Here is a 17,474-nt window from a genome sequence, read left to right as displayed (position 1 = left end):
CCTCTCTGCCAAGTAGTTATAAAATCTTTGGACCAATACTTATGTTCACTATGGAGGCTGACATTTAAATAATTCTTGGTGAAATGCACTGAGATCAAATCCTGTCCTACTACATTTTGGTTAGCATGACTCTTTCGGTGATGCATTTGGTCATGTGTCTTAAGAATCACAAACAGTCAAGCCCTTTGAGTCAGTAATTCTACTTCTAGGAACCCATCTTTGAGGTGCATATAACATACAGGAAAAAATTCAAACATATAGGGGGAAAGTCTTTGAATGAATATAGGTATGCAACAAAAAATTAGCATAATCTCCATGTCCCATTGTGACTGACTTGAGGGGAAAGGTGTTGGATGGAGAATATGAAGTATAATCTGACTAATTTTTAAAAATTGGAATTGGAGGGGCACCTGGGTGGCTCAGATGGTTAAGCGTCTGCCTTCAGCTCAGGTCATGATCTCGGGTCCTGGGACTGAGACCTGCATCGGGTTCCCTGCTCAGCGGGGAGCCTGCTTCTCCCTCTCCCTCTACTGTTCCCCCTGTTCCCCCTGCTTGTGCTCTCTCGCTCTGTCAAATAAATAAATAAAATCTTTAAAAAAATAAAATAAAATAAAAGCCACACTTCTTTAAAAAAATTGGAATTAGAAAATACTTATGGTAACAGATAAAGTGAAAAGAAGTAAGATATATATATGTAGGTATGTGTGTATATATATATGTATATGGCATATTCATAACTATGTTTAAAGATACTCTTCATAGAGGCGCCTGGGTAGTGCAGTCGTTAAGCGTCTGCCTTCGGCTCAGGGCGTGATCCCAGCGTTCCGGGATCGAGTCCCACATCGGGCTCCTCCGCTGGGAGCCTGCTTCTTCCTCTCCCACTCCCCTGCTGTGTTCCCTCTCTCGCTGGCTGTCTCTCTGTCACATAAATAAATAAAATCTTTTTTTTTTTAAAAAGATACTCTTCATAGAAAATAGACCAGATATAAATAAGAGTACACAAATAAACAAATATTTTGGCTGTCTTAGGGTAGTAGGGTTATGAATGCTTTTCTCCTCCCTTATTTTTTCCTTATCTTCCAAATTATGTAATGTTTATATATTAGTTTGATATCTATCTATCTATCTATCTATCTATTTCACAAGCACACACCTATGACACTGAAAAGCCCTAAGTGGTGTCTTTTAAATGCAATTAGTTGCCTCACTCACAGTTCCGCATGTTTGACCTAAAGTTAATGCTGCCCACATCTTTAGGACCTATAGCAAAAATGAGAGCCGCCCACTCACTCTTGGAGAAGACCTTTCACTCTTGGAGACACTTATCTCCATAACAACAAACAGCGCCCTTGTGGAGCACGTTGACCCAAATGAGATTAGGGAGATCTGCAAATCTTTGATGTACCTCCGCCCCGGGGTCTTAGTGAGCTGCTCTTGTTTGTTGCTGTTTCGTAGCATTTGCAAATGTCAAAGGGTTTCCTTGTTACTTGGCTGTCTCTCTGAGGCCACCCCAGAAGATTTCCTGGTAGATAGACTGCCTTTTGGAGTTCTTTGGGGGCTACTGGACGTTTATTTTTTATTCTTATAACATCTTTGGTTAGTAAATGTGAAGGCAAAAAATTTTTTTAAAATAAACTACTCAAGGTTCTGTTTTGTTTTGCTTTGTTTTCTTCAGAGAATCACAGGCTATTAGGAACTTCGGGGAGTATACTATTATTTGAATCACTGGTTTTTGGAAAAGGGCATGGGGTAGAAATCAGAATCGAGGGGGTGAGGGTGAGGACCGTTCTTCTGATAAGTCCCTCTTCCCTGAAACCACTAAGGTCGTTCCTCACACTCAGCTCACCCTATTCACTCACACATTCACTCGTTCAAACAACTCGCAAGTTCACTGACAGTCTTTTGTGAAGGAGCTGATGCGCTGAATGCTGGGGAAACAAATGAATACAATATGGGATCCCGACCCCAGGGGGGCACACAACCTACTGAGGAAACAGACTCAGAAAGGTGCTAAAATTTGCTTTAGGTCATGCCAAAGATAGTCCCCAAGTCAGGACTGACTCTGAGCCAAACAAAACTCTGTGGCTTCTTAGATGCTGTGTCCTACCTCCCACTCTGCCATCAGTGTGAGGCATTGACAGCCCCCCCCCCCAGCCTTGGGCACGTTCGGTCTCTGAATTTTTCACCCAGCATTGATCAGAACAAGGTATAACCCAGCCATCTCAATGTACCCACCAGTGATACCCAATACCCAATGCAGGAAGAGCCCCATGCGCCTGGGTACACGGGGAGCCTCGGCTATCTTCACCGCCACAATCACCCACTGGGCTGTCTACAGGCCAGAACTTTGCCTGGACCTGATTTCTGTATCTTCTTGTACCTGACTGGTTGCACCATGAACAGTCAGGTCACCTAGCATCATGCTCTCCCAGAGCTCACAGCGTCCAGTAACATCTGCAGCCTGGATATCAGAACGCAACACCATTCCCAGCAGGAACTGCACCCCTAATAGATCTTGATGCCTACTTAACTCTAAGCCCACGTTTGCCTCAACCCTCTGGGCGTCCCAGACCTTTGGGTGATAAACAGGCAGATGATCTCTGCCAGCCCTGCAGCCAGACCACTTTCCATAGCACCGTAGTCACCGAGACCCAGCCCGCCTAGGGTTGGGCCTGTCTGCCAGCAGTTGTAACCATTTCCTCTCTGTGGCCGGGCAAGGATGGACTGGATATCATGACACATGCATAATACACCAGACACAGTTGCGGCGGTCTTACCATTAGTTAGTCCAGCAGCGTTCAATGTGGAAACATCAGGGTGCCAAGAACAACCTTACGCTTTGGAGACACTGGCCCTGCAATGCCAGCCAAATGTTCGAAAGAAAGTGGGACAGAAAAAGATTACTTCTGACATTAATAAAAGCCATACTTGGAGAAAGCAGATTAAGAAGACTTGATGGTGGTGATGGCAAATCGAGAAATTAAGTACTTAAGGCCCTCAAACTTTTCCCCGTCTTATCTCCTACAACCTTCTATGCCAGACTCGGAGGACCCGTGCACTTACCTCCACCCCACACCCCTGCCTTGATCTCTGCCTTCCTTCAATAGGCTAGACACTCCTCAAGGGTAAGAGTACTTCGTTTTTGTTTTCCGAGACTTGCGTCCAACACATTGCTCACTTAGGTAATGTTGGTGAAATTAAAGTTAGGTAGAACTGAAAGAGAATTTGAAGTGAAATCTGATGATCTAGGTTCCAGTTAAAGTTCCATAACTGACTAACTTTTGTGGGTCTCGGTTTCTTGTTCTCTAAAATGGTAATTTCTGTTAAAGGACTACCTCACAGGGTTCTCGTGAGAATCAAGGACAATGGCGGGGTGAGGGGTGGGGTGGGGAGGGAGTACTTTGGATATTATAATGCGCAGGTCAAAGTAGCTGTTGAATGTTGAATGGACGGACAAACTAATGAGTGAACTATCATAGTTAAATAAAGCCTTTAGGTTATTCCCTAACAGATTCTGTGACTCAGATTATGTCTGGGGAACAGTGATTTAAAGTGCTCTGTCTTGACTTTGTAACCATCCTTAAATATATTAATTTCACTTCCCAAAATATTTTAACCTTTTAAGTACAGGAAGACATAAATTAACTGCTAAGGATTCATACTGATCCAAAGAGAATAAGAAAGATCATCAGAAAGTCTTTTTGTTCTTGAAATGCAGAATTGGAAATGAACCTTTTCCCAGTAGTGGGAACTGAAATCCAGTATTAGATCCTCCTTTTCGGTACCTTCTTCCTCTTTCTTCCTCCTCCTTGTACCTTAACCCCTCCCTACCCCTCCCCTGCACCCAAATGGAAAAAATCATTTGTTTTGAGTTAACTTCAGTCTTAGCAAAAGATATAAACAAAGTCCAAATGTATCAGGGCTGTTTTCTAGGATCAACAAGGTGGATTTCTATTCATTTTTCAAGCAATTGAGTTGATGAGCGAGTTACCTCAACGAGATGATCGGATAACTTTCTACCAAAGGGCTGACCTGAGTGATAGGAGGAGCCCTGAGCCAACGCCATCCTCCTAAGAGAATCCCTGCATCTAGCCCTCCCACCTCTGTAACAAATGCCGAGTGGATCCATGAATGATGAGGTGAATATAAAAAGGGATTCAGAGCAAGTTCTTGTTGATAGGGAGGAGGAGAGAAAATAGGAGCACAGGTGCTGGAGAGAAGTAAGGCCTTCTCTCTAATAACAGCACAAAGCAATGATTCAGCAGACAAAGCAACAGACCTTTGTTAAAGTCAAAAACTACTCAAAAGCCCATATCCTGCTTCTTGCGATCTATCACAATAGGGACCTACATGGAACAAAATACCCAGAAGAAATAGTAGAGATAGGTGCTCAACATTCTCAACAGGGGGCCGGGGGCAGCCGAGGGTAGTGGCAAGAGAAAACTTCTAGAACTGAGAGCCTGTCTGCCCATACTTGCCAGTTTTGCCAGCACCGAGCCCTTGATCAACAGCTCATTTATTTTTGGATTCCTAGAGGTGGGAAGAAGAGAATACTGGATGTATATGGCATTAAAAAAAACTCCAACGTGGGTGAGCTGGGACGATGTCCAAGCTGTGCAAGGGCCGCCACCTCCCCCATACGGTTCCTTTTTTTTCCCTTTCCACCCCTCCTGTTCCCAACACCTCTCACCCAACCATACCTGTAGAAGCCACGTTCCTGCATAAAGCTAAATGTGTCTGGGGAGGGGAGGGAGGCAAAGCAAAGGAACGTAACACCAAGATACTTCCCTTCTCAACTCCAAAAACTGAGAAGTTTTACTAGAAAATTGAAGAGTGCTGGGGGGCGCCTGGGTGGCACAGCGGTTAAGCAGCTGCCTTCCGCTCAGGGCGTGATCCCGGTGTTTTGGGATCGAGCCCCACATCAGGCTCCTCTGCTATGAGCCTGCTTCTTCCTCTCCCACTCCCCCTGCTTGTGTTCCCTCTCTCACTGGCTGTCTCTATCTCTGTCAAATAAATAAATAAAATTAAAAAAAAAAAAAAGAAAATTGAAGAGTGCTGGAAGGTTCTAGAGGTTAGAAACTAAAAAGTTTGGAGAAACAGGGCATGATTGAATATATTTCATTATCTCCTCCCCCATTTGGCTGGACTTTTTTAGCATGGGAGAAGCATTGTTGATATTTTCAGGTCTGATCAATATGCAACCACAGACATTACGAATTTAGCACCTACTGTGTGCTAAGCCCTGGGCTAGACTTTGCATATACAAAGAACCATTACAGACTTGTCGCTGGAGGAGCCCATAGTCTAGGTGAGGAGACAAGCTCTACACAAGTAAATCCACAGAGGAGTATTTATTATAAATTATGATAACTGAGATGCAGGAAATACATAAGGTACTATAACGTGGGGGAAAGTCATCATTTACTCAGGGTACAGGCCTCTCTATTGAAGTAAGCTTTAAGCCAAAAAAGGAGGATGGGGTAGCCCCGCCAAGAGTGGGGGTAAAGTGTACGGGGCAGAGTGAACAGAGGTCAAACAACCCTGTAAACCCCTGGCATGGTCAGAAACCTGAAAGAGGCCAGCATGGCACAAGCAGAGAGACTGGTAGGAGATGAATTTGGAGGGAGAATCAGGAGCTAGACCCCGGGGGCCTTTGTAGACCACAGACAGGAATTGAGAGTTTAATCTAAGTATATTGAAAAATCATTTCAGATTTTCAGGCAGGGTGATGACATGATCTAATTTATATTTTGAGAAAAGCACCCCAGCTAGCATGTGGAAGGTGCATTAGAAAGAGGCAGGAACAGGTTCTTTAAGAGGCTACGATAGGAGTCATGGTGAGAGAGGAAGGGAGAGGGCAGTGTAGGTGGGGACGTGGGCAAAGATTTGAGGCATACGTTGAAGGTAGAATTGACAAGATTGAAAGAAAGATTGGATTGCTCGGGAGTGGGTGGTAAAGGAGAGAGGGCTATTAAGAACGAATCCCAAGTTTCTGATTTGGGCGATTGGGTGGATGTATTTCCATTGACTGAGTTCGAAACACTGCAAAGTAGAAGTTTGTGGGAGGCAGTTGCTGGGAATCCAGAACTTGGTTTTGAACATCGTATGTCTGAGCTATCTCTGATGTCCAAGTAGGGGGTTGGATATGCAAGACCTGAACCCCAAAGATAGGTCTGGTTTGGAGATATAAATTCGGGATTTATCAAGATAGACATAGTATTTGAAGCTAGGAGAAAGGATTGGTGTTCATATCAGGCCAGGCATTAAAAAATAGAATAAAAAAACAGTAAAGGTAGAATGATCCTTAGAGATACTCCAGCCCAAACTCATTTCTCAACTGATAGCAAACTGGGAGCTAAAAAAATGGAGCTGTTGGTGGAAGTAGAGTTGGTGAGAGATTAGGTCTTCCTTCAGGACCAGTACTTTTGTTTGTTTGTTTGTTTGTTTTACGTTGTTGTGTCGACATTTGACATCAAAAAGGTTGAGACTAAGAAATCTATGTGACTGTACAGATGTGACTCATGGTATCACATCCCCTAGTTTGTAGTCGCACCTGCTGCATGTAATCCACCCCACCCTCATTACTAATTTGCTCCCCTCTTCCTGTAGTCAATCTAGAACCTTTTCTCCTGGTTCCCTACTTATTGAAAAAGAAGGTGCTGTCATCCCAAATGGAGGTATCTTTGCAATTTAATATTGAGGAAGTCTAAGGCTTAGAGCGGTGACTAAGGGGCAGAAGGCATGCTCCTGTAAAGCTCCGTCCTACTCAGCTTAGCACCTACAGCCCCTGTAATTATTTAGCAACTGGACTGTCTCTCCTCTTGAATATGAGTGCCTGAGGATCGGGAGGTACTTTTCTTCTCCTTGGTATCTTAATCCAGCCCTGGCTCCTAAGATAAATGTCTTACCCATTAATACATGTCTTCGATGAGAGGGACCCAATAAAATGAAGCCTTTCATTAGACTCAACATGCCTTTAGTAATCTTTCCATCCTTCTAAGGAAGTACATTCACGGAGCATGTACTATGTGTCAGGTATGGTGCTAAAAGACCGCAGTCAGTGTTCAGTCTTTAAAATACGATTATGGAGGGGCGCCTGGGTGGCGCAGTCGTTAAGCGTCTGCCTTCGGCTCAGGGCGTGATCCCAGCGTTCTGGGATCGAGCCCCACATCAGGCTCCTCCGCTAGGAGCCTGCTTCTCCCTCTTCCACTCCCCCTGCTTGTGTTCCTTCTCTCGCTGGCTGTCTCTGTCAAATAAATAAATAAAATCTTTAAAAAAAATACGATTATGGAGGGGTTGTTATTAGCTATTGTCCAAAATATTTAGGTATATATTGCATACCTTCCCTCCAATTCAGTAAATATTTAATGTGCATCGACCATATATACAGAGGTACAAGAGGAAGCCTCTGTCACTCAGGGCTCTAAGACCAGTGCAGGAGAGCGATATCAACAAACACACAAGCAATGACAAGGGCTATCACTGAGCTTTAACTGATATATTTTGGTTGAATATGGAAACATAATTGTTTCAAACCAAGAGATCTAGGAAAGTTTCTTGGAGGGGTAGAACGTGAACATCATAATAAAATAACGTAGCGGTGCTTGAGTGGTTCAGTTGGTTAAGCATCTGACTCTTGATTTCGGCTCAGGTCATGATCTCAGGGTCGTGGGATTGAGCCCTACATCAGATTCCACGCTCAGTGGGGCATCTGCTTGAGATTCGCTCCCCCTGCCCCTACTCCCGTTCTCCCTCTCTCTCTAAAATAAATAAATAAATCTTTAAAAAAATGAAATTTAAGAATTGGGGCGCCTGGGCGGCACAGCGGTTAAGCATCTGCCTTTGGCTCAGGGCGTGATCCCGGTGTTATGGGATCGAGCCCCACATCAGGCTCCTCCACTATGAGCCTGCTTCTTTCTCTCCCACTCCCCCTGCTTGTGTTCCCTCTCTCGCTGGCTGTCTCTCTCTCTGTCGAATAAATAAATAAAGTCTTTAAAAAATAAATAAATAAAAGAAAATTTAAGAATGAACATATTCTTGAAATAAATATCAGAATTATAAGCATAGCTTTGAAATAAAGAAAGCTAACATATATATGGTCCTTAGTATGTACTGTTTTAAGTACTTTACATGTGTGAATTTACTTAATCCAACCTTGTAAAAGGGGGGGTATTGTCATCCTCACTTTACAGACAGGAAGCTGAAGCACAGAAAGTTTAAGTAACTTACTTAAGATCAAACAACTAACAAACAGCAGAGTTGGGATTTTAACCCTAGTGATTTAAGTCTTTACCCTTAGCCATTATGCTCTACTGCCTTATGAATGAAGGGTAGAACTTCCACACGGCTTATGTTAGGAGGAGGTTACAGCAGGTTAAGGAGAGAGAGGTGTGGGGAAGGAGGGTATTCTAGACAGAGAAGAATTGAAAGAATAGCACAGAGATTAGGTGTACCCCTAACAGTACTTTATTTTGTCTAGAAAGCTGTCTAGTATGCAAAGAACTTTTTCAGCCATTCCTTAATGTGCTTCTCCTTATGACCCTGTGAAGCCATGATTATTATTCTAATTAGAAGGACGTGTATAGGGGGACCCAGAATGGGAAGGCACCAGCTGGGCTGCTTCGAGGTTCAAAAACCTGGTCATTTAACTGCAGACAAGTGCCTTTTCCCAGATTGAAGTATTAGCAAGTAAATACATTCATTGCTCCTACTCTGAGCAAGGCCCTGTGCTAGCCTGTTCATATATGTTCTAATTTCACCCGCACAACAGCCCTAAGAGGTAGGTGTTGTTACATTTCAAAAGAGGAAACAGTTTAAGTCTGCCTCTACCTAATTTTTTTTTTTTTCTTGAGAACGATTTCCTATGAGGCGTGCTGGTTTTCAGTTTCATGCTTTGCCTACTCTTTGGTCCCTGGGAACCCCTGAGGACAGAGTATTACCTATGGGTTAGCACATGCAGCTTTACTGAGAATGGAAAATCCCAATTAATCTCTTTGCCAAAATCTTCAGTCACTCCTGCTTTTGGCCAACCTTTCCTGTGTGCTGAAAGTCAACATTTAAATATGAAACTCAGCTTTGGTTTCCAAAAATTTAATTGCATTATTAGGAATTACTTGAAACTGGGCTTTGTGAATCTAGGAGGGGAAGGTTGGGAAGAAGGCTGACCAGACACTGCGGGCTGGCCAGCAATTCAGTGCAATCATGGAAAGGCTCAATGGAATCTGCGACTGACCTGGCTCAGGGCACACCCGCTGTGTAGGGCATAACTCTAGTCCCTCTGGGGGGAATATAAATCAGTGCCTAGAGAAAGAGATCGGCTTTACCAGGGATCCAGTGACAAGCATGTCAAACGACAAAGAAAGACAATCAGGCAAAAGCCAGTTAAAATTCACAGCCCGGGCCACAGCCTCGGGCACCAGGACTGGGTTCCGGGGCATCCTCTTTGTTTGTGCATCTTTAGTCTGAGAACCAGGTATGGGAGACTCTGTGTTCAGTCCTGTTGCCTTCTGGGTTGGATTAAGCCTCTTAGGAGGGTCATGATCTTAGCCTAGAATGACAACATTTAAAAGGGACAGCACAAAAGAGAGATAAGATGACTAAAGCTTTCATCGTAAGAGGAAGGAGAATGGATGGAGTGAAAATTGGGAAGTTTCCACTTGATTTTCAAGGACGGGGTTATAATAAAGGGCTTTGTTTTGTAATGCGGTCGTCAACCCTTTCTAAAGAGTCTCTCTGCAAGCCCAGTGCCAAACCGGAGGTCTAGTATGATTTCTCTCTATGCCTCTTGCCTTGGTTTGTCCGTCTGTACAAAGGGAAAGCTACCGCAAGGTGTTCTTTTGAGGATTAAATGCCTTAAAGCACAGTCAATGGCTCATTAGTATAAACTGTGTAGAAAGTAGGCTGTTTGATGCACTGTCCAGCTAGCCCAGCCATGTGGTAAAACATAGAACTAGACAGTTAGTATCGCTGAACAGAAACTTAGAGATCATCTGGCCAACCCCTGAATGCAGTAGATGAGGGGAAGGGAGAAGGCAGGAAGTGACTTTGCCCAAGGGTGTTAAGGAAATTTGAGGCTGATGGAGTGTTTTCCAGTACGGGAAGGAAAGAGATACTGAGAACTTTGTGAGCCAGCTACTCTGCTGAGCCCCTTACAATGTAACCTTATTTTGTACTGATGGGAGACATAGGCAGGTGTGTTCATCTCCTAAGTCAAGGGCCAGAGGTTCTGAATAGAAATAGCCTCCTGAGATCAAAGAGCTAATAAGTAGATGAGGGGGATTCAAATCCTGGTTGAGTTCAATCCAAAGCCCATGCTCTTGGCCTTGCACCATCCCACCAAGTTTGGTGCCTCCTTGCAAAGACCTATTTTTCAGGGTTTCCGAAGCACCTACAGAGAACAGAGGTGGCTAGGAAAGGATTTTTATATTTTTATTTTTTTAAAAGTATGTCTATGAATCACTGTGTAACCCTCCTTTATGCAGTTCAATCTTGCAATCTAAAAAGGTTAAGTGCACAAGATGACCTAGGCCTCTTTCACCCCTCACACTGTAATTGGTACTTTACAACAAAGGGGAAATGGCTCTCCTTTGCCTCCAAATCCAAGTAGTTCTTACCTACAAAAATCACTTATTTAAAATTGTCTATATATTGTCTATATATTGTTCTTATGGCTATCTGAGGCCCGTGCAAAGAGCTATGCCTCCTATTTCCTTCCACCAGTGCCCAGTAGGTGCGCAATTAACTTTCTGGTACATAAATGTTGAAAGCAAGTATTCTGCCACATGTTATAGGCTTTTTTTTTTTTTTGCATTTATCCAACTTGTGGGCCCAGTATCCATCCATCTGTATATTTACAATTGACACAAATAAACTTATATACATAATTACCAAAACCATACCTGTTACCATGCATGTTATACATACATAGAGAGATACTTGCATATATTCAGTGAACACCAATTAAATCTCATTATGTGGTAGACAACAGATGAGTTGCTGCGTAACTGTCACCAGTTAAAATCTAGACTGGGAGAAATAAACCTACACCTATACAGTCTACCACAAAGGAGGCAAGACTACACCATGGGGAAGAGTCTCTTTAACAAAGGGTGCTGGGAACACTGGACAGCTCCATGTAAAAGCATGAAACTGGACTCTTTCTTACACCATAACCAAAAATAAACTCAAAATGGATTGAAGACCTAAATGGGAGAAGGAAACCATAAAACTCCTAGAAAAAAAGAAGTGGCAGTAATTTCTTTGACATCAGCCTTAGCAACATTTTTCTAGATGTTTCCTCAGGCAGGAGGAACAAAAGCAAAAATAAACTATTGAGACTAGAACAAAATAAAAAGCCTTTGAACATGAAGGAAACCATCAACAAAATGAAAAGACAACCTACTGAATGGGAGAAGATATTTGCGAATGACGTATCTGATATGGGATTAATATCCAAAATATATAAAGAACTTATACAACTCAACACAAAAAACCCCGAACAATCCAGTTAAATAAATGGGCAGAGGATCTGAATAGACATCTTTCCAAAGAAGATATGCCGATGACCCCAGACACATGAAAAGATGCTCAACATTACTCATCATCAGGGAAACGCAACTTAAAACTACAATGAAATCATACCTGTCAGAATGGCTAGAATCAAAAAGACAAAAAAATAGCAGGTATTAGCAAGGGTGTGGAGAAAAAGGAACCCTCTTGCACTATTGGTGAGAATGCCAAGTGGTGCAGCCACTGTGGAAAACTGAATGGAGTCCCCCCCACCCAAATTAGTAATCTAGGTAGATAGGTAGGTAGGTGATAGATAGATGATAGATAGATAGATAGATAGATAGATAGATAGAAGATAGAATATTACTCAGCCATAAAAAGAATTAAATCTTGCCATTTGCAATAACATGCATGGATCCAGAGGATATTATGCTAAGTGAAATAAGTCAGAGAAAGACAAATACCATATGATCTCATGCATATGTGGAATTTGAGAAACAAAACCAATAAACAACAATACAAAGAGACTAACAGAAAAACAGACTCTAAAACATAGAGAACAAACTGATGGTCATCAGAGGGGAGGTAGGTGAGAGGATGGGGGAATAGGGCAAAGGGATTAAGAGTACACTTACCGTAATGAGCACTGAGTAATGTAGAGAATTGTTGAATCATTCTATTGTACACTTGAAATTAATATAACACTGTATGTTAATTATTTTTTTTAAAAAATGAAAAAAAAATAGAACTACCATATGATGCAGTAATTCCACTACTGGATATTTGCCCAAAGAAAATGAAAACACTAATTCAAAAAGATATAGGCACTCCTATGTTTATTGCAGCTTTATTTACAATAGTCAAGATATGGAAGCAGTCCAAGTATCCACTGATAGATGAATGGATAAAAAAGATGTCTCACACACACACACACACACACACACACACACACACACACAGGATTATTACTCAGCCATGAAAATGAATGAGGTCTTACTATTTGCAAGAACATGGATGGACCTAGAGGGTATTATGCTAAGTGAAATAAGTCAGACAGAAAAAATCAAATACCATATGATTTCACTTACATGTGAAATCTAAAGTCAAAACAAATGAACAAGCAAACAAACAAAAAGCAGAAACAGACCTATTAATATGGAGAACAAATGGGTGGTTGCTGGAAGGGAGCGGGTTGAGGAGATGGGCAAAATGAGTGCGGTGGAGTGGGAAGTATAGACTTCCAGTTATGAAATGAATGCATCGTGAGGATGAAAAGTACAGCATAAAGAATATAGTAAAAGGTACAGTGATAGCCTTGTATGGTGACAGGTGTGTGAGCTACACTTGTGGTGAGCATAGCATGACATGTAGATTTGTCTAATCACCATGCCTTATACCTGAAACTGATGTAAAATTGTGTGTCAGCTCAATAAATCAACAAGCAAACAAATAAATAAAATGTAGACTGGGATGCTAGTCATGTCATTTCTTATGCCACTGCTTTTAGAAAAAAAAAATCTGATGTTTAGGAAGACCTGTGGGCATTGTTCCCCAGATATTTTATTCTTCTGCTCTTACTGAAAGTTTAGCTCAAAATCCTCGTTTCTTCTAAATGGTTACCATGTACTGCCATGAGAAACCATTCACAGCACAAGACAGTGGCCTAGAAGAGAGTTTGGATTCACACTTGGCACATGGGCTTTCCTTTTCACTTTTTGAATTGTTTAATAGCTTCGAGTCTATTATCTGTGTGGGCCTCTGATGTTTTAGGCTTGTGTATTATTTACTTGCCCAAATTCAGGCCACTGAGACGGTACAGTTAGCTGCTCAATTCATTGCATCAAGGTCTTTGTAAAGGCAGTTTATGGAAAGAACAAAGAAACTCTTACAACAAAGCTGGTTTCTTTGGACTCTGACATCAAATACCTGTGTGACCCTGGGCAAGTTACTTAACTTCTCTGAACCTCAGCTTTCTTATCTCTAAAGAAGGTGGTAATAACACCCAACTCACAAATGTATGTAAGGATGAAAGGAGATGTAATCACCAGAGCCTGGTGCACAGGGAACAAATAGCATTTCATTTGGGCATGAGCCATGAGCTCAGGAAGGCACATCATCCAATCCCTCCTCCCATGTCCCTCCCATATTCAAAAACCCTGATGAAGTGTTTCTTGAATTAGTCACCAATTTGGAACTCCCTCTCCTCCTTTCCTTGTCACTGAGGTAGATAATCTCTATATGAGTCTGAGTGACTATTTCAGTGACACACTCATGCATTTCACTAATCCCTACTACGTGGTCCAGCTTCCAAAGTGTGAAGCACTTTCCATCCGTTACCTCATTTGATCTTTCCAATGGCCCCCTTCCCCGCCATGAGAACGCAAGTCAGTGTTGTTTTCCTTCTTTGACAGAAGAGCAAGCAGAGGTTTAGAGAAGTCAAGTGGCTAGTCCAAGGTCACACTTCTAGATTTAGGTCTGTGACTCTGAATTCCATCCATGTGCTTTCTATTATACCAAAGAGCCATGGGATTTTTGCTACATACTTAAAGATAGACACTAGGTGCTCTGGAAGAAATAAAACCAGATAGGTAAGGGGCTGATAAAGAATGAGTCCATTAATGTAGCCCTGTCCATCCCACGGGACCCCACTCAGCCTCTGCCCAGTGCCCCTATCTTCTGAGCACCCCTTTCTCAGCCTCTGGTCACTCATATCCTCCTGTGATTCAGAGGGTCACTCAAACTCAAGTTCCTCCGTAAAGCCTTTGGCCAGCCTCCCCACCCATTTCTTCAACTAATATATCTGAATGCCAGGCACTGTGCTCCCCTGTCCTTTGGCGTTTCCTCCAAAATAGGAGGGAGAAACAGACAATACCCTTGATAGTAAAGATGAAATAGTTTTGACAATAGTAAATGCTAGAAAGGGAAAAGGGAGGGAAGAGTGGCAGGGCATGTGTTGGAGCAGGGTGCAGCGTGAGATAGGGTGCTGGGGAAGGCACCACTAGGCGGGTGACACGAAAAACTGAGAAAAGATGAAGAAGAGAACCATTTGGATATCTGGGGTAAGAGGGAACTGTGAGCACCAAAGCCCCGAGCCAGAACATGCCCGTTGTGTGAAGAACAGCTAGGGGGCTGTACACCTGGAGGCTGGCATTCCTGCAGGTTCCCCTAGAGCAGAGGGAAAGAGGGCAGAGCAGTGAGAGAGGAGGACAGGGAGGAAAAGAGGGTACGTTATATAAACCCCATTGGGTACTGGAAGCACCTTCTATTCCTCTGGATGCTATGGGAACCATTGATGGCCTGGACAGGATCCAAAGTTCATTTTCACACAATCCCTCTAGCCACTCTGCTCAGATAGGCAAGGTAGGAGCACAGAGAGCATTGAGGGAGTTATTACAATAATCTTGGAGGGAGCTGATGGTGGCTTGGATTAGGAAATGGGGAGGAGTTATTCTGTATATAATTCTTAAGGCAGAGCCAATATCATTACTGGTAGTCTGGATGTGGGCTGTGGAGAAACAGGAATCAGACCCGGCTTCATTTTCTTTGGTCTGAACAACTATAACTTTGTTATTTACCCAAAAAGGAAAGACTGCAGGTGGAGCAGATTTGCAGGAGTTCGGGGCACATCAGGAGCTCTAATTTGGATGGCTTCGTTAGAGCAGCCGAACAGACAGTCAGAAGGTGGTGCCTAAGTGGGAGCTAGAATTCTGAGGCTGGTGTCCCGGAGAGAAGTCTAAGCTCGAGATAGAAATCCAGGAGTTGTCAGTGTTAAGATTTTATTAAAGCTGTGAAACTGAAGAAGATCCCCAGGGAAGTGAGCACAGAGCAAGAAGTCCAATAGCTGAGCCTTGGGACACTCCTCAGTTAGAGGTTTGGGAGAAGAGGAGGCAGCTGCCAAGGTGAATGAGACATGGTCAGAGAAATAGGGAAAAAAAAAAACAACCCTTAATTATCCTTTCTGTGGGATCCTAACAAAACATGTCTATGCTCTTCAGGTCTTGGTTGACGTTTCCTTGATGGAGGCAGACGAGAGGCATCTTTAGAGACTCCTATCAGTTCACCACTCCCCTCTGGGCTTAGCTTCTAGCAGCCCTTCAGTTAAAACTCAAGTGGTTGTCTTCCAACTGAATCATAAAATGATCGAGTGCAAGAGACCCAAAGACTCATCTGGCTTTGCGATTTCCCAACAGTATTCTTTGGAGCAAGTTATTTTCTCTCATTATGGAGTTATTTTCTCTCATTATGGAAAGAACTATAAAACCGTGACCCTCCTTCCCTAAAAGGGTTAATACAGCCCACAGTCACAACCTCACCCCTTCTTTCTAGGAAGTATTTGTGATTTTCATCAGACTTTAGACGTTTCAGAAGACTCCAAGTGCATGGCTCTAGTCAAGAACATGCACAGGGCAGGGGGGCCAACGGGAAACACGTTGTACTCGGAGAATCTTGGCCTTGTTTCAGATTGATAGGAGAACGAAAGACACCATCTGCCACATTCCTTCTCTAAAGACCAACTGAAGGCCCAGCTCCTAGACAGGGTCATAGAAATCATCTAGTCCAACCACCTCTTAGAAAGATGAGGAACTTGGGCCTAGAAAGGCCCCAGGATCTTTGTTCAAAATCACACACCAAGTGTGTTTGATCCAAGACTAAAAACCAGGTCTCAACTTGAAACTTTCTGCTCAGATTCAACTAAATTCTATGAGAATTTATTCTGTGCCTGGAAATATGCCAGGTGCTTTTAGATGTTGTCATTCTTAGTCCTCACCACAACCTTTACAACTGATATTATTATCTCCCTTTTATAGAGGAGAACACTGATGCTCAGACAGGACAGTGACATATCCAGGGTCCATTGGCTGGTATGTTGGAAGAGTAGGCTTGGAGCCCAGGGCTGTTTGACTCTTAATCCAGTGCTCACTCCAGCACATCTGCTGCCTTCGTCAGCAGGGCTCATCTCACAAGGTCATGTAGACCCACAGTCCAAGTGATTGCCCCAAGACCCTGCCCTCCTACCAACAGGTGAGGCATCTCCAGCTTGGTGTGTTAGTGAGTAACTTAACTTCGAGCCCAGAGCGTGGACTCTAGGACCAAACTCCCTGGGTTTGAAGCATGACTCTACCATTTATTAGTTCTGCAACTTTGGGCTGTTTGGCTTTCCTAAGCCCCATTGTCCTCATCTATAAGATGGAAACAGGATCTACTTTCCCTCCGGGAGTTAGGATTAAGTAATGTAATACATGTAAACTATTTACTATAATATTGGACATGTAGAGCAGATATTCAATAAATGTTAAATGTAATAGTCAATGGGTGACTTTTATGTTTTATTTTTTATAATAATTTTTTATTATATTATGTTAGTCACCATACAGTACATCCCTAGTTTTGGATGTAAAGTTCCATGATTCATTACTTGCATATAACACCCAGTGCACCATGCAATACGTGCCCTCCTTAATACCATCCCCAGTCTATCCCATTCCCCCATCCCCCTCCCCTCTGAAGCCCTCAGTTTGTTTCCCAGAGTCCATAGTCTATGGATGACTTTTAAAAAAACCTGGAGCTCTTTTGGAACATACTGTCCAATGCCTCAAAATTCCTACGTGGAGTATGTCCGGGGCGCAGGGAAGCCAGTTCTAAAATTCAGACCTGACATGTTTTAGGAGTTTCAGTGACATATTCTGTATCAAACAGGGTTCAACTAGGAAGGAGAGCCACCACAATGATATGGATTATAGGAATTAGATCTTACACAACTGATAAAAGACCAAAGGTATGTAGTGACAGTAAGTCCTAAAACCCATTTGAAATACCAATGACAAAATATTGATAGTAAATATGCATGCATGTGTATAAAAAAAAAAAGGACTGGAAAGAAACTTGCTACCATGTCCACAGTGGATATTTCTCAGTGATGGGATCACAAGAGGTTTTATTTTTACTTTCATTTATTTGCTTTCTCA

This window comes from Ursus maritimus, unplaced genomic scaffold (assembly GCF_017311325.1).
Source record: "Ursus maritimus isolate PB19 unplaced genomic scaffold, ASM1731132v1 scaffold_4, whole genome shotgun sequence".
NCBI lineage: Eukaryota > Metazoa > Chordata > Mammalia > Carnivora > Ursidae > Ursus > Ursus maritimus.
The sequence above is the reverse complement of the archived record's forward strand: the minus strand, read 5'-3'. Positions refer to the sequence as shown.